Genomic DNA, 9,123 nt, shown 5'->3' with positions numbered 1-9,123 from the left:
TCAGTACTCACCTGAGCGAGTCTCCCACTTCGTTGTTGTGTGCTGCATGCTGCATAACCTTGCAATCCTCAGGACCCAGCCAATGCCACCAGGCATTGGAGCACCAGCAGAGGAGGAGGAGGAAGAGGAGGAGGAAGAGGAGGAGGAAGATGAGGAGGATGATCATCAGCAGCACCAAGGCGGGAGGGAGGCACACAATGTACAAAGTGGAAGGGCCGTCCGTCAAAGGCTCATAGCAAGTCGCTTCTAGGCCCCCTCTGAGGAAATGGCTTCTGCCATTCAAACAACCTGAATGAAACCATCCCACAACCCCTAAGCCAGTCAAGGCAACAATGATTGCAAAGACCAAACATGTACATTTTGAATACAGACACTTCTTTATTTGACAAACTCTGTGTGTCTCATTTCCGCATGACAAATTAATAGAAAGATACACAAAAAAAAGCAGTCATTAACATAACTGGCTCTCACAACCTGGAGACAATGTCCAAAACAATTACAAAAATTTGACCACGAACCTCGACCTTCAATAAAACAATGAAAAACATTTTATCACACCTCCTACTTTTTGCCCTTCGAGGGTGATTTCCTTCCCTTGCGAAATTCCCCCCTTCCCACCCTGCAGCTCCTCCGTAATGGGACCCCAGTAGCTGGAGCAAGGCTGGGGGAAGGCTGCTGATTGTCACAAACTGAGAATGCAGATGCCCTTGAAGGACAGCCTGGACCAGCTCTGGGCCTGGAGGGCCCGGCTGCTGACTGCACCAACTCTGCATGGGCAGCAGCAGTCTGTCCTACAGGTGGTGGCAACTGCAGTGGAGAAGTGCCAGTGGTGGCAGCAGGAATGCTGTCATCTTGAGAGAGGACAGCAACTCCCTGCTCGACCGACAAACTGGCACTCCCACGAGGCAGCACTTCAGCATCCGGAGCAATCTGATGGAGCACAGATTGCTGGTCTGCTGCGGTGCAGTGAGAGCCCCGGGGAAATGTGTCCGATCCAGCGAGGGTGGCAGCAGTCAGTGCTCGCGTGGCCTCAATCTGCATCTGCATGAGACCAGCCACTGACTGCATTGTAGCACTAAGCATTTGCGTGGCAGCCGCCTGTGCTACACCGAAGTGCTCCACACTCCTTGCCAGTGATTCAATTGATTCAGGCACCCTTGCCACTGCAGCCATGAGCTCAGTTTGCCCGTGCTCCACCTGGGCGCTCATTTCAGCGAGGACCCGCTCCTCCTCTGCATCCAGTGCAGCAGGACTCGGAGCCATACTCTCCCTCCAGGGAGAAGGCCCCCGAGCTTCCCTACCCCCATCGTGTTGCTGCAGCCCGCTGGCTCCTGGAGCTTCACCCTCATCAGACCATTCCCCCCTACTCCTCTCCAGGGAAGGTGTGTCCCCAGTATGGGCATGGGCTGCCTCGGTAGAGGGTGGTGCTGATGCTCCGGCTTCCTCGTCCTCCTCGCCTTCAGCTTCACTCCCACTGGCAGCTTGAGGGCCCGTCTCCTCACCTGGTGAATCACCATCTGAAAGCAGGGAGGTACAAGAGTGGATTTAGCGTGAGGACAGGGTGGCAGCAAGGGAGGCATGAGTGCAGCGATTTAGTGATTTGGATTGAAAGTGTCAAAGGCTGCTGTTGTGAGGAACAAGTGGAAGGAGAGAGGACAAAAAGGTGATGACCTTACCATTGCTGTCCAGAATGGGGTCGGCATCTCCAGTGATGACTGGACCAATCACCCGGCATGCCACAATCCTGTGGACGCGCTCCTCAAGATCGCTGAGGGGTTGCAGCTGAGGCCGCCCTCCACCGGTCCATTGCTGCTGTCTCCTATTATGAGACAGCTTGGCCTGCAAGAAAAAGGACGGCATCTGAGTAAATATGCAGCCATGGTCTTGCCTGAAGTGCCTCCCATGGTTGAATAGCCCTTACTGTATGCAGCCATGGTCTTGCCTGAAATGCCTCCCATGGTTGAATAGCCCTTACTGTATGCAGCCATGGTCTTGCCTGAAATGCCTCCCATAGTTGAATAGCCCTTACTGTATGCAGCCATGGTCTTGCCTGAAATGCCTGCCATAGTTGAATAGCCCTTACTGTATGCGTGTGTGGTATGTGCATGTGTGTTTGATGAAAGGGCCATAGGTGTTGGATGAGTGTTGGGCATTGGGGCTTTTAAGACCCTCTGGCCATAAAGTGAGGTTGAGATGGAGGGATGGAGAGGTTTTGAAAAAAAGGCACTCACCCTGACGACCCGAGTGAGGTCATTGAACTTTTTCCTACATTGGATTTGGGACTGAGGCACCATGCTGCTTGAGGACACTCTCTGAGCCACCTCCCTCCACCCTCTTCTGTACTCGCGTGGCAAAGGCCTCCTGCCACTCTCTGGGTACAGAATGGATCTTCTGTGCTCTACCGCGCCAACCAAAGCCTCCAAGGCCCGCTCGCAGGAGCGCTGTGCTCACTCCCTGGCCCTCTCCATAGTGTTTGGCTGCTAGATTTAGCCACAGGTCTGCCCAGGTCAAGATTCAAAGCTCCAAAGCTGTAAAAAGTAGTTCCCCTGTGGCTGCAGAGCAAAATCGACACTCCCCTTTAAGAACTGACTGGCGCCAGTATGTCTGTGTACAATCGCTAACTGACAGCACTTGCGCTGCGCCCGCCCTCTGAGGTAGTGCCTCACTCCTCGGCCTTAGTGCCTTAAGAGAGTTGTGTAGCGCCTGATTTAGCGCTCCAATCATCTCCAGGGGCGATAAAAGCCAAGTTTGCTGTCAGAGGCGATACTTAGTGTAATGTAGATACCTTTAAGGGGGGAACTACTTTTTATAGCTCATGTATACTGTAGTACCGGCAGTGACCACACCTGTATATAGCACTGAGTAGTAATCTGTACAGTTCAGTTCCAGAGTGAGCCACATTGAGTAAACACCTGTTGTACCGTTCTCCTGCAGTCTGTGTCTTACTACTGACGGACACAACATTGGTGACAAGGCAAATTCGATCCTACCTGCAACTCTGCATCACCTCCCAGGGATTCGTTCCTGGAGACCAGTAGATTGGAGGTCAAGGCCAGAGACACGGGCGTCGACCACAGGCAACCGCCCAGTCATCCAGCAGAGACTCGAGAATTGCGGGGGAAGCTGTTGAGAGCCAGGCTTGGCTTTCCAGTCGCGGTGGTCCAGCGAAACGGGCTGGCAACAGGTAGTGTGCAGACCCTTCCCGGAGAGCAGCGGGCTAGAGCCCGACCGAGTGGCACAGCAAAGGGCCGAGCAGTGTCGACGGGAGAGAGAGAGGGCAGAGCGCACAGGGTGCAGCCGGTGTTCAGGGGCCGAGCAGTGTCGAGGAGAGGGAGAGAGACGCGCAGAAACCCGTGAGGCGCCGCCATTGCCACGAGGACCGCCGAGAGCGGCGTTGGCAGCAGCGCAGGAGAAGCACGCGAAACCTACAGGGCGCTGCCATTGCCACGAGGACCGCCGAGAGCGGCGTTGGCAGCAGCGGGGGAGGAAGGAAAGCGCGGGAGACGCCATTTTAAGCCATTTTAAACTACACCCAAAATGCCGAAGAGTGGCAGTATCACCACATTTGACAATGAAGTCGAAGATTGGACTACATATGTCGAATGAATAGAGGTATACTGCAAGGCAAATGAGGTGTCAGATGACAAGAAAGCGCCGGTATTGTTAAATTTAATGGGTGCAAAGACGTATGGCTTATTACAAAATCTAGTAACCCCAGCGAAGCCAGTGGAAAAGAGTTTTGGAGACATAATGACGATACTACAGGAACATTTAAACCCCACACCGCTGCTGATAGCAGAAAGATTCAAGTTTCACAAACGGAACCAGCATAAGGATGAAAGCAATGCTGAATATTTAACAGAACTGCGCAAACTATCAAAACACTGCCAGTTTGGAACGGGACTGGCAGAAACCTTAAGGGACAAGTTTGTGTGTGGGCTTCAAAGTGAAGGAACCCAGAAACGGCTTTTATCTGAAAAGGACCTTACGCTGGACAAGGCTTTCAGCATTGCGGTATCATATGAAGCAGCAGCACGGGGTGCTGCAGAGATACAACAGAGACCGCAAGAATATGGCACAAATGAAATGTCATACAGAACAGAGAAGTGCTTTCGCTGCGGCAGAACAACACACGACCACAATGATTGCTGGTTCAAAGACAAAGTGTGCAGACAGTGTAGGACACATAGCACGAGTCTGCAGGTCAGGAAAGAAAAACTAGCAATAAGAAATCTCCAAAAGAAAGGTACAAGAAGGTACATAAGGTGACGAAGAATAGTTCAGATGAACAAAAGAGTGATACTGACTCTGAAAACAGAGAGCTGAGTTGTCTGAAACTACATAATGTGATCAAAACGGAGGATCACCGAACCATTTGGGTCACTCTCAAGATAGCAGGAGTCCAGGTAAAAATGGAATTGGACACAGGATCAGCCCTAACAGTCATAAACCGACGGGACTATGAGCGGCTATTCCCACACATACCCTTGAGAGACACAAACATTATTTTGAAGACGTACACGGGGCAAAAAGTCTACCCCAAAGGAAAAATAAGGGTGACCGTTATATATAACGGTAAGGAAACACCAAAACTAGACCTGTATGTATTGCAAGATGGAGGACCACCATTACTGGGACGTGAATGGATCCGGAAAATACAGCTGGATTGGCATTCCATACAAGCACTGACTGTGGCTGCCAAAAAGGATGACGACGTCACACCTGGGCGACTGTCAAAGATCCTAACCGACGCGCAAGAAGTGTTCCAGCAAGGACTCGGAACACTGAAAGGCATGATAGCAACAATTAAAATCGAAGAAAACGCAAGCCCAAAATTTTTTAAGGCCAGACCGGTACCTTATGCGATCCACCCAGCTGTCGAAGCAGAGCTGGAGATTTTGGAACATTCAGGAGTACTGTCCAAGGTAGACTGGAGCGAATGGGCTACACCCATCGTCCCTGTGATGAAAAAGTCGTTGAGCAGCACGCCTGGGGAACCAAGGAAGGTTCACATCTGTGGGGACTTTAAGGTAACAGTGAACCCGATCCTTCACGCCGTGCAATATCCACTTCCGCGGATTAAAGATATTTTTGCCTTGCTATCTGGAGGGAAACGCTTCACTAAGATTGATCTGGCCCCAGGCGTATCTGCAAATGGAGGTAGAAGAAGCATCAAAAAAATACCTCACAATCAACACCCATAAAGGTCTCTACCAAGACAACCAGCTGGTATTTGGGGTAGCATCAGCTCCGGCTATTTGGCAGAGGGCAATGGGACAAGTCCTGCAAGGGATCCCAGGGACCCAGTGTTATTTGGACGACATCCTGGTCACGGGCGAAAATGACAGTGATCACCTCGCCAACCTGGAGCAGGTGCTCACTAGATTGCAGGAATATGGGCTCCGAGCTAACCGCCCCAAATGCGAGTTTTTTAAAAAACAGATCTCGTATTGTGGCCACGTTATCGATAAAGAGGGGTTACATAAGTCCCCAGAAAAGATTGAGGCAGTAGTCAAGGCTCCAGCACCGGAAAATGTGTCACAACAGGTCGTTCCTTGGGCTAGTAAACTACTACCATAAGTTCTTGCCAAATTTGTCTACAATACTACACCCACTGAACACCCTACGGCAAACTGGAGTGCCATGGAAGTGGAGTGACGAATGTAAACGAGCTTTCCAGAAGAGCAAAACACTAATCACATCGAACGAGGTATTGGCCCATTTCAACCCAGCACTACCAATTTGGTTGGCGTGTGATGCGTCACCCTATAGCATTGGAGCGGTGCTGTCGCACAAATTCTCGGACGGCTCAGAGAGGCCAATAGCCTTTGCGTCACGATCACTAACCTCAGCCGAGCATAACTACGCCCAGATTAACAGGGAGGCCCTTAGACTAGTGTGGGGATTAAAAAGTTCAATCACTATCTGCACGGGCAGAAATTCACCTTGCTGACTGACCACCAGCCTCTTGTCTCCATTTTTAATCCGAAGAAGGGCGTTCCGGTGATGACTGCACAACGACTACAAAGATGGTTACTCTTTCTAGGGGCGCACCACTATGAGATTGAATATAAGGGCACGAAACAGCATGGAAATGCTGATGGGCTATCACGCCTGCCACTGCCTACTGCGGAGGAAGCACCAGCAGTGGATCCTGTCGAAATATTTCATTCGACTATAGTTGAATACCTACCGGTAACTAACGCTCGTATAGAAAAGGAGACCCGGAATGACCCGACACTGTCTCGGGTATATGATTTGACGGTGAAGGGATGGCCAGCACATGGCGACTCACTGTTGCCAGCATTCTCGACAAGAAGAGAACAGCTGTCAGTGTGCCGGGGGACCTTGATGTGTGGATCCCAAGTGGTAATTCCACCCAAGTTAAGGGATAGAGTGCTCAATGAGCTTCATGAGGTTCATCTGGGAGGGGTAAAAATGAAAAGCCTTGCCAGGGCTTATGTGTGGTGGCTGGGAATCGATAAACAAATCGAGGACCTGACCAAGAGCTGCTCAGGATTCCAGAAAGTCCAAAATGCACCACCACAGGCCCCTCTACACCCATGGGAGTGGCCCTCATCTCCATGGCAATGGGTGCATATTGATTTTGCTGGTCCATTCATGGACTCAATGTTTTTAATAGTCGTGGATGCACACTCGAAATGGCCTGAGGTCATCAAAATGTCCTCCACCACCACGGAGAAAACTATTGCAGTCCTACAGACCATTTTTGCCAGGAACGGCTTGCCAGAACAGATTTGCTCTGATAACGGACAACAGTTTGTGTCCGAAGAGTTCCGGAGGTTTATGCAGAAGAATGGGGTAAGGCATTACACATCCGCCCCGTATCATCCAGCCACAAATGGATTGGCTGAGAGGTTCGTACAAACCTTTAAGAAGGCAATAAAGGCTATGTACAATGACAACATTCCGCTGCAGCATAAGGTGGACAATTTCCTGTTCGCCTACTGGAATGCGACACATGCAGTCACCAACCAGGTCCCGGCCATGATATTCTTTAACCAAAGGTTAAGATCTTGCCTGGATTTGCTCAGGCCAAACGTACGAAGAGATGTTGAGAGTAAGCAATTCCAGCACATCCATGAGAAGCCAACAAGGAGCTTTAATGTAGGGCAACCAGTCTTGGCCCGCGACTATCGAACAGAAAAATGGCAGCCAGGAACGATAGGCACACGGAAGAGCCCACTAATGTACACAGTGGACGTTGGGGAGAACATTGTGAGACACCATGCTGACCAGGTCCTAGAGTCACAGGAACAAGTCAACCCCATGCCTCACCCATACGTACCTGGTGAGGAACCCGACGTACAGGTCACATCTACCCCAGAAACAGTAGCATCGGAAGCTGATGACCCAACCGACGACAGGGTGCCAGAATCGCCTCCGCACCAAGAGCGAGACACTCGGGAAAGGTGCTATCCAGAAAGGATCAGAAAGCCTCCCCAAAGACTGAATATATAAATGGACTATTTTCAGCTAACGTTGTATGTTAAAAGTGTTAATTGTAATTAGTTTGATACTCATGCCAAGAAGATGGATGCCGTTCTGAATGCAAGCTGCCGATTTATCACAGGTTGCTTAAAACCAACAAACAACAACAGCCTATATATCCTGGCGGGTATCGCTCCCCCTGATATAAGAAGAATGGTAGCCAGCAAGAAAGAGCGACTCCGTCAAACATCAGATGAGAGGCACCCTCTGCATTGTCATACACCTACACCCAGCCGCCTAAAGTCAAGGAAGAGCTTCATGAACAGTGTTGTTCCATTACAATCAACCTCATCTGAAGCCCGCATCGCCTTGTGGAAAGACCGGCTCGCCAGTCTTGAACAACCCCCAGCGATGGAAATTTTACCTGATGAAAGCCTTCCCCCAGGAGCTAATTGCAACTGGGCAATCTGGAAGTGCCTTAACAGGCTTAGGACCGGTGTAGGTTGCTCAAAGGTGTCACTAAGCAAATGGGGATATTCAACCAGCCCGACAACTTGTGAATGTGGAACTGAGGCACAGACTATGCAACATCTCCTGCAATGCCCATCGTTAGAGGAACCCTGCACTGTTGCAGATCTTGCCGAATCCAACAACAAGGCGCAAAAATGTGTCCAGTTCTGGCTGGGCTATGTATAGACTGTCCGTGGACACGATACAAAGAAGTTTGATATTTAATTGTTAAATGAGTGTTATGGTACTGTTAATCTAAAAGGGGAGGAATTGTAATGTATATACCTTTAAGGGGGGAACTACTTTTTACAGCTCATGTATACTGTAGTACCGGCAGTGACCACACCTGTATATAGCACTGAGTAGTAATCTGTATAGTTCAGTTCCAGAGTGAGCTACGTTGAGTAAACACCTGTTGTACCGTTCTCCTGCAGTCTGTGTCTTACTACTGACGGACGCAACACTTAGCGCCAGGCGCTAAACTTTGCGCACCAATAATGGCACCCCATATGGGGCGATACTGAATTTTTCCCCCAATGTTCCTTACAGAGCTGGTACAGTTTACCATCACAAATTATGGACTATGAGCGCCACTTACTGTCAGCATTAGCACAGATCAATGACACTAATAAAATCATAGCTACAGTTTCTTTTTATTGGTTATTTTAATACTCAGTCTCTGATATTACAGAAAATTTAAATTTTTCATTGGAAAATCTGTATCTGCTACTATAAAGCTTTATTATTTTTAACTATTTTAGTATATTTTTATATCCTTTAGCCGTAAGTAACTCAGTGGAATTAAACCACTTCCATTGAAGAGGCTGGAAATCGGGGAGCTGCGGGCGGCTCATTACAGAGAGAGAGAAAATAATCTTTCTTCAGGCGTTATACCAACCATTCGCACAAATGCATCCGCTATATGCGGTGGGGACTGTACTCATGAATATTTATGCATTTACAAACAAAAGGTTGCTTGGAATTATTAACTTGGAAAGTATTAACAGCATACATTAAATAAGTTAAATCAGATGAGTACCCTGCCAAACCTATTCATAGCTCACAGAGCATCACTGCATCTTTCAATTGCTGTGTTTAGTTTTAGCTGAGAAAGGCAGTGTTGACCTAGAGAGAAAGGCATAATTCACAAAGAGCAGTGAG

This window comes from Somniosus microcephalus, chromosome 8, assembly GCF_052327205.1.
Source record: "Somniosus microcephalus isolate GS21.2 chromosome 8, FLI_Smic_1.0, whole genome shotgun sequence".
Classification (NCBI taxonomy): domain Eukaryota; kingdom Metazoa; phylum Chordata; class Chondrichthyes; order Squaliformes; family Somniosidae; genus Somniosus; species Somniosus microcephalus.
Note: the sequence above shows the minus strand (reverse complement) of the source record.